The following is a 15,386-nucleotide window of genomic DNA, read 5'->3' on the forward strand; positions in this document are numbered from 1 at the left end:
TATTTTTTATTTTAATTCTTTATTTTACACTTAAATATGGATCCCAGGGCCTGAAGGAGAGTTTCCTCTCCTTCAGACCCTGGGAACCATAGTATCCCATTGCACTGCATTGGGTTTCGTGTTTCGGCCGACCCCGACCCCGACTTTTTTATAGGATCGGCCGATTTCACTCGACCCGACTTTTGAGAAAGTCGGGTTTCGTGAAACCCGACCCGATCCTATAAAAATAAAAGTCGCTCAACCCTAATGTGTACTTTTATTGTTTTTTTTGTTTTTTTAGATAAAGAAATGTATTTATGGGAATAATATATTTTTTTCTTTATTTAGGAATTTTTTTTTTTTTTAACACATGTGGAAATTTTTTGTTTTACTTTTTTACTTTGTCCCAGGGGGGGACATCAGAGATCGCTGATCTGACAGCTTGCACAGCACTCTGTCAGATCAGCAATCTGACATACAGCCATGCAGGCTTACCATCACCTGCTGTGGACCCGGAAGTACTCCCTGCAGGACCTGGATGCAGCCAAGTGGCCATTTTGGATCCGGGAACTACAGGGAGGAGATGCTCGGTACAAGGTGAGTACATCGCCTTGTACCGATCGTCTCAAGGAAGCAGGCAGGGAGCCCCCTCTCTGCACGATGCTTCCCTGTACTGCCGGTACACTGCGATCATGTTTGATCGCAGTGCGCCCGGGGTTAATGTGCCGGGGACGGTCCATGACCACTCCTGGCACATAGTGCCGGATGTCAGCTGCGATAGTCAGCTGACACCCGGCCACGATTGTCCACGCTCCCCCCATGAGCGCGGCCGATCGCATATGACGTACTATCCCGTCGGTGGTCATACGGGCCCACCCTACCTCGACGGGATAGTACATCAGATGTCAGAAAGGGGTTAAAGTCAAAGAACTATTCACACCTTGATGGTTAGTCAGAGAGTGACTTAAAAACAAACAATATACCCCATGTCTCTACAAATAGGGTGAGGTGTAAGAGCACCATCACTTTCACAAGTCCCTTGACTACACACTACAACCATCTCATAAGGAGACTTATACTGTATATTTACTGACCTATATTGTCTTTCTTTCGAGACTCAACACTAAACCCTAAAAAATGAATGTGTATTACAGCACACTGCTCTACTATATGCTATATTTTTGGACCAGTTAGAAAATTGACTGAGCACACACCAGACTCCTGTTTCATTATGAACAGCTACCAAACGTTTATCCCATTGCTCTAGCTGTCAAATAAATATATAAAATGTGCCTAAGAGAAGTTTTTACATATTGTGCTGATGGGAGGTGACAGACACGCAAATGAAGACAGGAGGCAGAGATTACTTCCAGGCATCCTGGAAGGAATCATTAGCATAAAGAAATAAAAGATGATTTTCCAAGAAGACTGCAGATATGAGGCAGACAGATAGGACTGTTTTAACATTTCTATCACCTGTATGCCCACATTAATACATTATATTCCTCCCAGTGGGTGACAGATTACCTTTTACATTATGATTGCAGATACAGTATCCCCAATCCTAAAGTTAAGATTGCACATATTCCCAAGCACAAGGATTTACAGCCATTCATTGATAGATTCCTACACACAGAATCTGATAGTAAATAACACTGCAATACACTAATATATTAGACCCAATACAATCTCTTCTAACCACAGGTCATATTAACATCCTTTGATAGATATCCAGTCTAACCCCTGTCTACCTTGCGATATTTGCTGTCTAGTGATGAGCGAGCACTAAAATGCTCGGGTACTCATTACTCAAGTTGAGCAAATTGTAATGCCCCCTGTTCCGGTGGTCTGAAGAGGGTTCAAAAATGAATGAAAACAATGGAAAGAGCACTAAAATGGCATGGGAACAGCATGGGAAGACCCCTAAGAGCATGTCTGAATTCCAGGCCGCTGCAAGGAACAATGTTGTCACAGTATTATGCCACTTTTACAGACTGACAAAACATACAAAACCGCAGTTAAAATGTATTTGACTGGAAAAAATGTTAAGAAGTAGGGTTGAGCGACTTTTATTTTTATAGGATCGGGTCGGGTTTCACGAAACCCGACTTTCTCAAAAGTCGGGTCGAGTGAAATCGGCCGATCCTATAAAAAAGTCGGGGTCGGGGTCGGCCGAAACACGAAACCCAATGCAGTGCAATGGGATACTATGGTTCCCAGGGTCTGAAGGAGAGGAAACTCTCCTTCAGGCCCTGGGATCCATATTTAAGTGTAAAATAAAGAATCAAAATAAAAAATATTGATATACTCACCCTCGGACGAGCCCTGGTACTAACCGGCAGCCTTCCTTCCTAAGAATGAACGCGTGAAGGGCCTTAGATGACTTGTGATTGGTCGCGGCTGCTCATGTGACCGCCACGCAACCAATCAGAAGCCGTGACGTAATTCTCAGGTCCTAAATTCCTAGAATTAGGAATTTAGGACCTGAGAATTACGTCACGACTTGTGATTGGTCGCGTGAGCGGTCACATGGGCGGCCGCGGCCAATCACAAGCCGTGACGTCATCTAAGGCCCTTCACGCGCTCATTCTTAGGAAGGAAGGCTGCCGGAAAGAAGCCGAGGGTGAGTATATTCATATTAGGTATATACTCACCCTCGGACGCACCCTGCTTCTTTCCGGCAGCCTTCCTTCTTAAAAATGAGCGCGTGAGGGGCCTTAGATGACGTCACGGCTTGTGATTGGTCGCGTGGCGGTCACATGAGCGGCTGCGACCAATCACAAGCCGTGACGTCATGGAAGGCCCTAAACGCGCTCATTTTAAGCAAAGAAGGCTGCCGGTTACCAGCGGCGATGTCCAGGGGCCTCCGGAGAGGTGAGTATATCAATATTTTTTATTTTAATTCTTTATTTTACACTTAAATGTGGATTCCGATACCGATTTCCGATATCGCAAACATATCGGAACTCGGTATCGGAATTCCGATACCAGATTCAGAAGATCGCCGACCTCATGGCCGACCCCACACAGGGGTCGGGTCGGGTTTCATGAAACCCGACTTTGCCAAAAGTCGGCGACTTATGAAAATGGCCGACCCGTTTCGCTCAACCCTATTAAGAAGCATTCTTTCCAGGATAACGACTTGTATATAAGGCAAAATAAATAAGAGAAAAAATGCTCCTTCAAACCTTGGGGTATGTTCACACACAGTGTTTTCGATGTGTTATTTGCACGCTTGCATTGTTTTCAATGATGAAAAAGCACTCAAAAGAAAATGCAATTTTATCATTTTGAAACTCATATAGAAGTGTTAATGCTTTTCCTTTAATTGCTAGAATTTGCTAGAAATTGTTCTTAAAATGTAGTAGTCTTATAGTCTCTGATTCAAGGATTTTATACTTCTTATCATATATGAAATATTTTCAATAGTCAGCAACAACATGTTCTGGGTATATGGTAAATAAAGCATGACCCTGGGTAACAGGGGAGCTACACAAGTTACATTGAGTTACATTTGCTGTAAATGGTATAAAAATACTGCCTCTTGTATTATTAAACTAGAAAAGTGATTATACTCACAACCAGTGTGCATTCTTTTCTCCGAGCGCTCGTTATCTAAGGACGTAATCTCTTAATTCAGCCTCACTGGTGATCTGGCATATCTGACTTTGGGTCAGAACGCAAACAGCTATAACAGTTTGGTGCCCAATGTGGGGTTGTGGTAACCAGCCTATTCGGAATCCGTATGTGGGAGTTTCCTGGGAGATTGGACATGCAAATCCTAGCTGCAGCAAGGGAAGAAATTTTATTCTTACACTTTGTTTTGCACTTGCAATCTCTCTTCTGGATCTCTCTATATCTCTTAGTAAAGACTGCGAACGCTGTTCAAGAACTGACATCACCAGTGAGTTTTGTGATTTTTGTCTTTTTGTGTCCATAAGATGATAATTGTTATCTTTATTATTTGGTTGTATAGAGTCCAGCTGGGACATACCCTGTGCAGTTTTGTTGTTATGGTCTTTTGCTCATCTTGGATTGACAGTACATTGTATAGGGTTGTGTTTCTAAGAGAAATCAAATAGTAACCCTCAGCAGAGAAGGACGTGTGTATACAATAATTAATAACCATCAACTACAACCATGTATAACGTCCAAAATATCTTAGGACTAAACGTATGTTCAACGCTATATATCAAATATAATCATATAAAGAAACGCGTATAAGAACAAAGATAATATAATAAACTTTATTGAAGAAAAAACATAAACAAAATTGGGGGATACAATCCCAATAAAAGCACTTAAAAAGCTGGTAGCCACAAGTGTATCATATAGATGAGCCAAAAAATTAGAGTGGCACCAAAACTGAGTGAATGTTTATAATAATCAAATCAAAAAGAAGTATACATGCAACCTATCATAGTCATAATATATCAAACCTGGTACCAAGTGATACAAATCAGGCTAAGCTCCCATAGTAAGGGGTCACTGTCTCTATATTACCATCGTGATCTTCTATAGTATATATACACATATGCTGCATAGAACGCCAAGCAATATAATAATAACTGTATGATGGCAAATAGCAGACAGCAGATAGGATATAGAAAATGTACGTAATGAATACCATACCTAAACACTCAGACAATGGTGCCACTGCCCCTACGCGCGTTTCGGCGGCGTGCCTTCGTCAGGGGGACCCTGACGAAGGCACGCCGCCGAAACGCGCGTAGGGGCAGTGGCACCATTGTCTGAGTGTTTAGGTATGGTATTCATTACGTACATTTTCTATATCCTATCTGCTGTCTGCTATTTGCCATCATACAGTTATTATTATATTGCTTGGCGTTCTATGCAGCATATGTGTATATATACTATAGAAGATCACGATGGTAATATAGAGACAGTGACCCCTTACTATGGGAGCTTAGCCTGATTTGTATCACTTGGTACCAGGTTTGATATATTATGACTATGATAGGTTGCATGTATACTTCTTTTTGATTTGATTATTATAAACATTCACTCAGTTTTGGTGCCACTCTAATTTTTTGGCTCATCTATATGATACACTTGTGGCTACCAGCTTTTTAAGTGCTTTTATTGGGATTGTATCCCCCAATTTTGTTTATGTTTTTTCTTCAATAAAGTTTATTATATTATCTTTGTTCTTATACGCGTTTCTTTATATGATTATATAGGGTTGTGTTTCTGTAGTTTATGTTTATATAGTTGGCTTTGGTGTTCTCAGAGTGTCAGTGGACACTGCTGTAGTTTTCAAAAGTTGTGCAAATTCCAAGGTAAAGTAGGCAAGCTGTGCGAATCCCTGTTTGTATATGAGAACCTCTAAATGACATGAGTGATGAGTAATTGAGTATAAGGGACACACTTATATATGTCCTTGATTGATACGAGGTTCCATTAGCTGTGGTCCTCTGTATGTGACAGAGGACATTATTCAACTCACTTTGAGCTGAATCAGGCGGAGTGATTGAGATAAGTGATTTTGTTCAGATTACTGGAAAGTGAAAAAGAAAAAAATATATACTGTATATATATAAATCCCTGAATGAGCACGTATGTGTAACGGGGGCCAGGGTGGTAGCCGCACCAAGGGATTGCTGCTGCTTCCTCATCACACCCCGATGCTCCGCTACAGAAATATCATGTCCATTTTGTGGTGTGCTGTGTGTGTCACATATTTCAGCCACCTGTGGGTCAGAATCCTTCACAGCATACAGGGCTCCAATTCGTCGCAGACACACACAAATGTTATCAAATTCCGAGTTCATTTTCAATAAAACTTTACATAACTCGTGCATCTTCATAACAGTTACAGTCCATCCATTTTCCCAATACATGTGTAATCCATCTCCTGCATTTTCCCTGGTCTGCTCCCTCAGCTTTTCTTCCAGCACCATGGCTTCCAGGCTCGCAGCTTCCTAAACCATCCATCTAGCTGATACTGAGTGCTCCCCGCCCACTTTTTCTGGGATTGGTCCCACTTGGTTGGGACCCTGGAACAAATAGTTCAGTTCTTTTCTCACCAGCTCACTATCACATGAGCACAATCCTGGCATAACCCCACTCTACCCTTGGGTTGTCCAGACATCAATATGGATCCATTTGACCCTGGTCTCCTCTTCCTGAGACCTGGACAGACATTTCTCCATAGGACTCTCCAGGTCCACTGACCAGTCCTAAACTGACTTGAATGTCCACACTCTTCTTCATGGCCCACATGGCCAAATTACTACAGCTCCAACCATTCAGGAGCAGGCAGTCCATTCTATTCTGACCCGGCTCACTCATCAGGGCATCCTTCATATGTTTCCTCCCCCTCCCTCCTATTTTCAGACCACGGTCCCTTTAAAACATGTGTGCTGGTCAGTTTACCTCCTGCAAACAAAATTCAGGTTAAACATCAACATTTCACAGATCTTATAAGTCTCCGGAGCAGCCACACACAGTTCATCAACTGTCCATAGGGCATCATCTCTTCTTAAGGTCTGTGTCCTGCAATCCAGCAGAAGGGGCGCAACAGGTGCAACAAAAACTTGGAAAGGGAAAAAGGTTCAAAACAATTCTATAACTGCAGCCATTCTCACCTCACTGTCTTCTGGGCTCCTGCCCACGGGACGCAGAACAGTCCCTCACAGCATTACAGTGCTCTTGCCCTCAGGGACACAGCACAGTCCCACTTTCTCACATCTGGTGCAACTAGCAGAACTTTCTGATCCATGGTGCAGTTACAGTCACTGTCTCCACTTATCATCAAAGGGGGTACCGGAGGAGCATCCACTAGCCTCTGCTCCACTTCCCCTCCAGTCCCGTACATCATCTAAAGGGCTCCGTGCCCGTGCTCCAGCGGTCACCGGTGACTCGAGAGCTGTTGCTGATGGATCATCCTTCCATTTTCCAGGAATCTGCTGCTGGGGATGAGGTTTCTTTTTCTTTTGCTGCGCCCACCGCGGGCGGGCACTGCTCACAGGGGGAATTACCCTGGCCTCAGGCCACAGTCTCTGCCCAACAGATTTTCGTGCCATTTTCAGTCTAGAATGCCCACGATGGACAGAGCTATCTCCTGCTTCTGCACCATCATCTGCCATTTTATAGTCTTTAATGACCACCATCTTTGCCGTTTCAGGGGTTTCTCCATTTTCCAAATGCAAGGCATCTGGATCCTGCAGAATATGCCACTTTGTAACGGGAGCCAGGGTGGTAGCCGTACCGAGGGATTGCTGCTGCTTCCTCATCACACCCCGATGCTTTGCTACAGAAATATCATGTCCATTTTGTGGTGTGCTGTGTGTGTCACATATTTCACCCACCTGTGGGTCAGAATCCTTCACAGCATACAGGGCTCCAATCAGTCGCAGACACACACAAATGTTATCAAAGTCCGAGTTCATTTTCAATAAAACTTTACTTAACTCGTGCATCTTTATAGCAGTTACAGTCCATCCATTTTCCCAATACATGAGTAATCCATCTCTTGCGTTTTCGCTGGTCTGCTCCCTCACCTTTTCTTCCTGCACCATGGCTTCCAGGCCTGCAGCTTCCTGAACCATCCAGCTAGCTGATACTGAGTGCTCCCTGTCCACTTTCCCCATCTTGGGTGAAAATTCAGGTTGCCTCTGCAATTCTTGTTCGGACCGTAAGTCCCGGATGTCACGGGAGGTAACCCACAGACTAGCCACTGAATCTTCCAGGCTGCCTCGCTCTCTTAACTCTTCACTGTTGCTCTGTTCAGCTTTCTGTCACAACTCCTTCTAGAACAATTCTCCTCACACAGCTTTAACTCCTCCCACTAACTGAAAATTACCTCAGAAAGGCACTCTCCCTGCCACTACACTGGCTCCTCCCCCTTTCTCAACTGTCACTACTCTGACTGAAACCAGTTCTCAACACAATCTAATCTCCTACTCTACAGTGCCCCTTTAACACTAACCCACAACTACACTTCCATAACCCTTACTAATGCCGACCTACCACTGCCACTGACTGTCCTTATTCCTGTCCCTAAAACACAGATATCAGAACAGTATGTCCAGCGCGATCGGCGGCGCTCACGGGGGGAGCGCGACCAATTGCGGCCGGGTGTCAGCTGATTATCACAGCTGACATCCGCCACTATGTGCCAGGAGCGGCCTCGGACTGCCCCCGTCACATTAACCCACGGCACATCGCAATCAAACATGATCGCGGTGTGCCGGCGGTACAGGGAAGCATCGCGCAGGGAGGGGGCTCCCTGCGTGCTTCCCTGAGACCCCCGGAGCAACGCGATGTGATCGCGTTGCTGCGAGGGTCTCTTACCTCCTCCTCGCTGCGGGTGCCCAGATCCAAGATGGCCGCGGCATCCGAGTCCTGCAGGGAGGGAGGTGGCTTACCGAGTGCCTGCTCAGAGCAGGCGCTTGGTAAGCCTACAGTGCTGTAAGTCAGATCGGTGATCTGACAGAGTGCTGTGCAAACTGTCAGATCACCGATCTGTGATGTCCCCCCCTGGGACAAAGTAAAAAAGTTAAAAAAAAATTTCCACATGTGTATATAAAAAAAAAAAAAATCCTAAATAAAGAAAAAAATATATATTATTTCCATAAATACATTTCTTTATCTAAATAAAAAAAACAAAAAATGTCACATGCCTGAAAATGTTACCAATAAAAACGTCAACTCGTCCCGCAAAAAACAAGACCTCACATGACTCTGTGGACCAAAATATGGAAAAATTATAGGTCTCAAAATGTGGAGACACAAAAACTTTTTTGCTATAAAAAGCGTCTTTTAGTGTGTGACGGCTGCCAATCATAAAAATCCGCTATGAAAAATGCTGTAAAAGTTAATCAAACCCCCCTTCATTACCCCCTTAGTTAGGGAAAAATAATAAAATTAAAAAATGTATTTATTTCCATTTTCCCATTAGGGTTAGGGTTAGGGCTATGTCATGATTCTCAATGGCGAGAGAACATAGCCCAGCATATATGAGAACTAGCTCTTGGAAGATGGAAACTATACTGACCATGAACTAAACCTGCCGCACAACTAGAAGTGGCCGGGTAGCATGCCTACGTTTTTTTATCCCTAGATGCCCAGCGCCAGCCGGAGAACTACCTAATCCTAGCAGAGGAAAAGACAGTCCTGGCTCACCTCTAGAGAAATTTTCCCAAAAGGCAGACAGAGGCCCCCACATATATTGGCGGTGATTTTAGATGAAATGACAAACGTAGTATGAAAATAGGTTTAGCAAAAATCGAGGTCCGCTTACTAGATAGCAAGAAGACAGAAAGGGCACTTTCATGGTCAGCAGAAAACTCTATCAAAACACCATCCAGAAATTACTTTAAGACTCTAGCATTAACTCATAACACCAGAGTGGCAATTTCCGCTCACAAGAGCTTTCCAGACACAGTAACGAAACAGCAGCTGTGAACAGGAACAAAATGCAAAAACACACAAGGACAAAAGTCCAACTTAGCTGGGAGTTGTCTAGTAGCAGGAACATGCACAGAAAGGCTTCTGATTACATTGTTGACCGGCATGAAACTGACAGAGGAGCAAGGTTATATAGCGACTCCCACATCCTGATAGGAGCAGGTGAACAGAGGGGATGATGCACACAAGTACAATTCCACAAGTGGCCACCGGGGGAGCCCAGAATCCAATTTCACAACAGTACCCCCCCCTCAAGGAGGGGGCACCGAACCCTCACCAGAACCACCAGGGCGATCAGGATGAGCCCTATGAAAGGCACGGACAAGATCGGAGGCATGAACATCAGAGGCAGTGACCCAAGAATTATCCTCCTGACCGTATCCCTTCCATTTGACCAGATACTGGAGTTTCCGTCTGGAAACACGAGAGTCCAAGATCTTTTCCACAACGTACTCCAACTCACCCTCAACCAACACCGGAGCAGGAGGCTCAACAGAAGGCACAGCCGGTACCTCATACCTGCGCAACAATGACCGATGAAAAACATTATGAATCGAAAAGGATGCAGGGAGGTCCAAACGGAAGGACACAGGGTTAAGAATCTCCAATATCTTGTACGGGCCGATGAACCGAGGCTTAAACTTAGGAGAAGAAACCCTCATAGGGACAAAACGAGAAGACAACCACACCAAGTCCCCAACACAAAGCCGAGGACCAACACGACGACGGCGGTTGGCAAAAAGCTGAGTCTTCTCCTGGGACAACTTCAAATTGTCCACCACCTGCCCCCAAATCTGATGCAACCTCTCCACCACAGCATCCACTCCAGGACAATCCGAAGATTCCACTTGACCGGAGGAAAATCGAGGATGAAACCCCGAATTACAGAAAAACGGGGACACCAAGGTGGCAGAGCTGGCCCGATTATTGAGGGCGAACTCCGCCAAAGGCAAAAAAGCAACCCAATCATCCTGATCCGCAGACACAAAACACCTCAAATATGTCTCCAAGGTCTGATTAGTCCGCTCGGTCTGGCCATTAGTCTGAGGATGGAAAGCAGACGAAAAAGACAAATCTATGCCCATCCTAGCACAGAATGCCCGCCAAAATCTAGACACGAATTGGGTCCCTCTGTCAGAAACGATATTCTCCGGAATACCATGCAAACGAACAACATTTTGAAAAAACAGAGGAACCAACTCGGAAGAAGAAGGCAACTTAGGCAAGGGAACCAGATGGACCATCTTAGAGAAACGGTCACACACCACCCAGATGACAGACATCTTATGAGAAACAGGCAGATCCGAAATAAAATCCATCGAGATGTGCGTCCAAGGCCTCTTCGGGATAGGCAAGGGTAACAACAATCCACTAGCCCGAGAACAACAAGGCTTGGCCCGAGCACAAACGTCACAAGACTGCACAAAGCCTCGCACATCTCGTGACAGGGAAGGCCACCAGAAGGACCTTGCCACCAAATCCCTGGTACCAAAGATTCCAGGATGACCTGCCAACGCAGAAGAATGAACCTCAGAGATGACTCTACTGGTCCAATCATCAGGAACAAACAGTCTACCAGGTGGGCAACGATCAGGTCTATCCGCCTGAAACTCCTTCAAGGCCCGCCGCAGGTCTGGAGAAACGGCAGACAATATCACTCCATCTTTAAGGATACCTGTGGGCTCAGAATTACCAGGGGAGTCAGGCTCAAAACTCCTAGAAAGGGCATCCGCCTTAACATTCTTAGAACCCGGTAGGTAAGACACCACAAAATTAAACCGAGAGAAAAACAACGACCAGCGCGCCTGTCTAGGATTCAGGCGCCTGGCAGACTCAAGGTAAATTAAATTTTTGTGGTCAGTCAATACCACCACCTGATGTCTGGCCCCCTCAAGCCAGTGACGCCACTCCTCAAAAGCCCACTTCATGGCCAAAAGCTCCCGATTCCCAATATCATAATTCCGCTCGGCGGGCGAAAATTTACGGGAAAAAAAAGCACAAGGTCTCATCACGGAGCAGTCGGAACTTCTCTGCGACAACACCGCCCCAGCTCCGATTTCAGAAGCGTCGACCTCAACCTGAAAAGGAAGAGCAACATCAGGCTGACGCAACACTGGGGCGGAAGAAAAGCGGCGCTTGAGCTCCCGAAAGGCCTCCACAGCATCAGGGGACCAATCAGCAACATCAGCACCCTTCTTAGTCAAATCAGTCAATGGTTTTACAACATCAGAAAAACCAGCAATAAATCGACGATAAAAGTTAGCAAAGCCCAAAAATTTCTGAAGACTCCTAAGAGAAGAGGGTTGCGTCCAATCACCAATAGCCTGAACCTTGACAGGATCCATCTCGATGGAAGAGGGGGAAAAAATGTATCCCAAGAAGGAAATCTTTTGAACCCCAAAAACACACTTAGAACCCTTCACACACAAGGAATTAGACCGCAAAACCTGAAAAACCCTCCTGACCTGCTGGACATGAGAGTCCCAGTCATCCGAAAAAATCAGAATATCATCCAGATACACAATCATAAATTTATCCAAATAATCGCGGAAAATGTCATGCATAAAGGACTGGAAGACTGAAGGGGCATTTGAAAGACCAAAAGGCATCACCAAATACTCAAAATGGCCCTCGGGTGTATTAAATGCGGTTTTCCACTCATCCCCCTGCTTGATTCGCACCAAATTATACGCCCCACGGAGATCAATCTTAGAGAACCACTTGGCCCCCTTTATACGAGCAAACAAATCAGTAAGCAGTGGTAACGGATATTGATATTTAACCGTGATTTTATTCAAAAGTCGATAATCAATACACGGCCTCAAAGAGCCGTCTTTCTTAGACACAAAGAAAAAACCGGCTCCTAAGGGAGATGACGAAGGACGAATATGTCCCTTTTCCAAGGACTCCTTTATATATTCTCGCATAGCCGCGTGTTCAGGCACAGACAGATTAAATAAACGACCCTTAGGGTATTTACTACCCGGGATCAAGTCTATGGCACAATCGCATTCCCGGTGCGGAGGTAGTGAACCAACCTTGGGTTCTTCAAAAACGTCACGAAAGTCAGACAAGAATTCAGGAATCTCAGAGGGAATAGATGATGAAATGGAAACCAAAGGTACGTCCCCATGAGTTCCTTTACATCCCCAGCTTAACACAGACATAGCTCTCCAGTCGAGGACTGGGTTATGAGATTGCAGCCATGGCAATCCCAGCACCAAAACATCATGTAGATTATACAGCACCAGAAAGCGAATAACCTCCTGGTGATCCGGATTAACACGCATAGTCACTTGTGTCCAGTATTGTGGTTTATTACTAGCCAATGGGGTGGAGTCAACCCCTTTCAGAGGTATCGGAGCCTCCAATGGCTCCAAATCATACCCACAGCGTTTGGCAAAGGACCAATCCATAAGACTCAAAGCAGCGCCGGAGTCGACATAGGCGTCCGCGGTAATAGATGACAAAGAACAAATCAGGGTCACAGATAGAATAAACTTAGACTGTAAAGTGCTAATTGAAACAGACTTGTCAGGCTTCTTAGTACGCTTAAAGCATGCTGATATAACATGAGTTGAATCACCACAATAGAAGCACAACCCATTTTTTCGTCTAAAATTCTGCCGCTCGCTTCTGGACAGAATTCTATCACATTGCATATTTTCTGGCGTTTTCTCAGTAGACACCGCCAAATGGTGCACAGGTTTGCGCTCCCGCAGACGCCTATCGATCTGAATAGCCATCGTCATGGACTCATTCAGACTCGCAGGCACAGGGAACCCCACCATAACATCCTTAATGGCATCAGAGAGACCTTCTCTGAAAATCGCCGCCAGGGCGCACTCATTCCACTGAGTAAGCACAGACCATTTGTGGAATTTTTGGCAGTATATTTCAGCTTCATCTTGCCCCTGAGACAAGGACATCAAGGCCTTTTCCGCCTGAAGCTCTAAATGAGGTTCTTCATAAAGCAACCCCAAGGCCAGAAAAAACGCATCCACATTGAGCAACGCAGGATCCCCTGGTGCCAATGCAAAAGCCCAGTCTTGAGGGTCGCCCCGGAGCAAGGAAATTACAATCCTGACCTGCTGTGCAGGGTCTCCGGCAGAGCGAGACTTCAGGGACAAAAACAATTTGCAATTATTTTTAAAATTTTGAAAGTGAGATCTATTCCCCGAGAAGAACTCAGGCAAAGGAATTCTAGGCTCAGACATAGGTGCATGAACAACAAAATCTTGCAAATTTTGTACCTTTGTGGTGAGATTATTCAAACCTGTAGCTACACTCTGAAGATCCATTTGAAACAGGTGAACACTAGGGTTGAGCGAAACGGGTCGGCAATTTTCAGAAGTCGTCGACTTTTGGCAAAGTCGGGTTTCATGAAACCCGACCCGACCCCTGTGTGGGGTCGGCCATGAAGTCGGCGATCTTCTGAATCTAAAATCAGAATTCCGATACCGATTCCCGATATGTTTAAGATATCGGGAATTGGTATCGGAATTCAGATTTAAGTGTAAAATAAAGAATTAAAATAAAAAATATCGCTATACTTACCCCCTGACGGGCCCTGGTACTAACCGGGAACCTTCCTTCCTTAGAATCAGCCTTCCAGGACCTCGCGGTGACGTCGCGGTGACGTCGCGGCTTGTGATTGGTGCGCGGCCGCCCATGTGACCGTGACGTCACCGGAGGTCCTGGAAGGGCTGATTCTTAGGAAGGAAGGCTGCTGGAACGACGCAGGGCGTGTCCGAGAGTGAGTATATACCTAATAGGAATATACTCACCCTCGGCTTCGTTCCGGCAGCCTTCCTTCCTAGGAATCAGCCCTTCCAGGACCTCCGGTGACGTCACGGTCACATGGGCGGCCGCGCACCAATCACAAGCCGCGATGTCACCGCGACGTCACCGCGAGGTCCTGGAAGGCTGATTCTAAGGAAGGAAGGTTCCCGGTTAGTACCAGGGCCCGTCAGAGTGTAAGTATAGCGATATTTTTTATTTTAATTCTTTATTTTACACTTAAATATGGATCCCAGGGCCTGAAGGAGAGTTTCCGCTCCTTCAGACCCTGGGAACCATTGGAAACCCAATGCACTGCATTGGGTTTCGAGTTTCGGCCGACCCCGACCCCGACTTTTTTATAGGATCGGCCGATTTCACTCGACCCGACTTTTGAAAAAGTCGGGTTTCGTGAAACCCGACCCGATCCTATAAAAGTAAAGGTCGCTCAACCCTAGTGAACACAGAGCCATTCAAGGATTAGAAGGAGAGAAAGAGAGGAAGGCTGCAGTATAGGCAGACTAGCAAGTGATTCAATTAAGAGCACACTCAGAACTAGAGGGAGAAGAAAAAAAAAAAAAAAAAAAATTGTAGCAGACTTCTTTTTTCTCTCCTTTCTCAGCCAGTAATTTAACCCTTTTTTTTTGGCCGGTCAAACTGTCATGATTCTCAATGGCGAGAGAACATAGCCCAGCATATATGAGAACTAGCTCTTGGAAGATGGAAACTATACTGACCATGAACTAAACCTGCCGCACAACTAGAAGTGGCCGGGTAGCATGCCTACGTTTTTTTATCCCTAGATGCCCAGCGCCAGCCGGAGAACTACCTAATCCTAGCAGAGGAAAAGACAGTCCTGGCTCACCTCTAGAGAAATTTTCCCAAAAGGCAGACAGAGGCCCCCACATATATTGGCGGTGATTTTAGATGAAATGACAAACGTAGTATGAAAATAGGTTTAGCAAAAATCGAGGTCCGCTTACTAGATAGCAAGAAGACAGAAAGGGCACTTTCATGGTCAGCAGAAAACTCTATCAAAACACCATCCAGAAATTACTTTAAGACTCTAGCATTAACTCATAACACCAGAGTGGCAATTTCCGCTCACAAGAGCTTTCCAGACACAGTAACGAAACAGCAGCTGTGAACAGGAACAAAATGCAAAAACACACAAGGACAAAAGTCCAACTTAGCTG

Source organism: Ranitomeya variabilis, chromosome 4 (assembly GCF_051348905.1).
Source record: "Ranitomeya variabilis isolate aRanVar5 chromosome 4, aRanVar5.hap1, whole genome shotgun sequence".
Lineage (NCBI taxonomy): Eukaryota > Metazoa > Chordata > Amphibia > Anura > Dendrobatidae > Ranitomeya > Ranitomeya variabilis.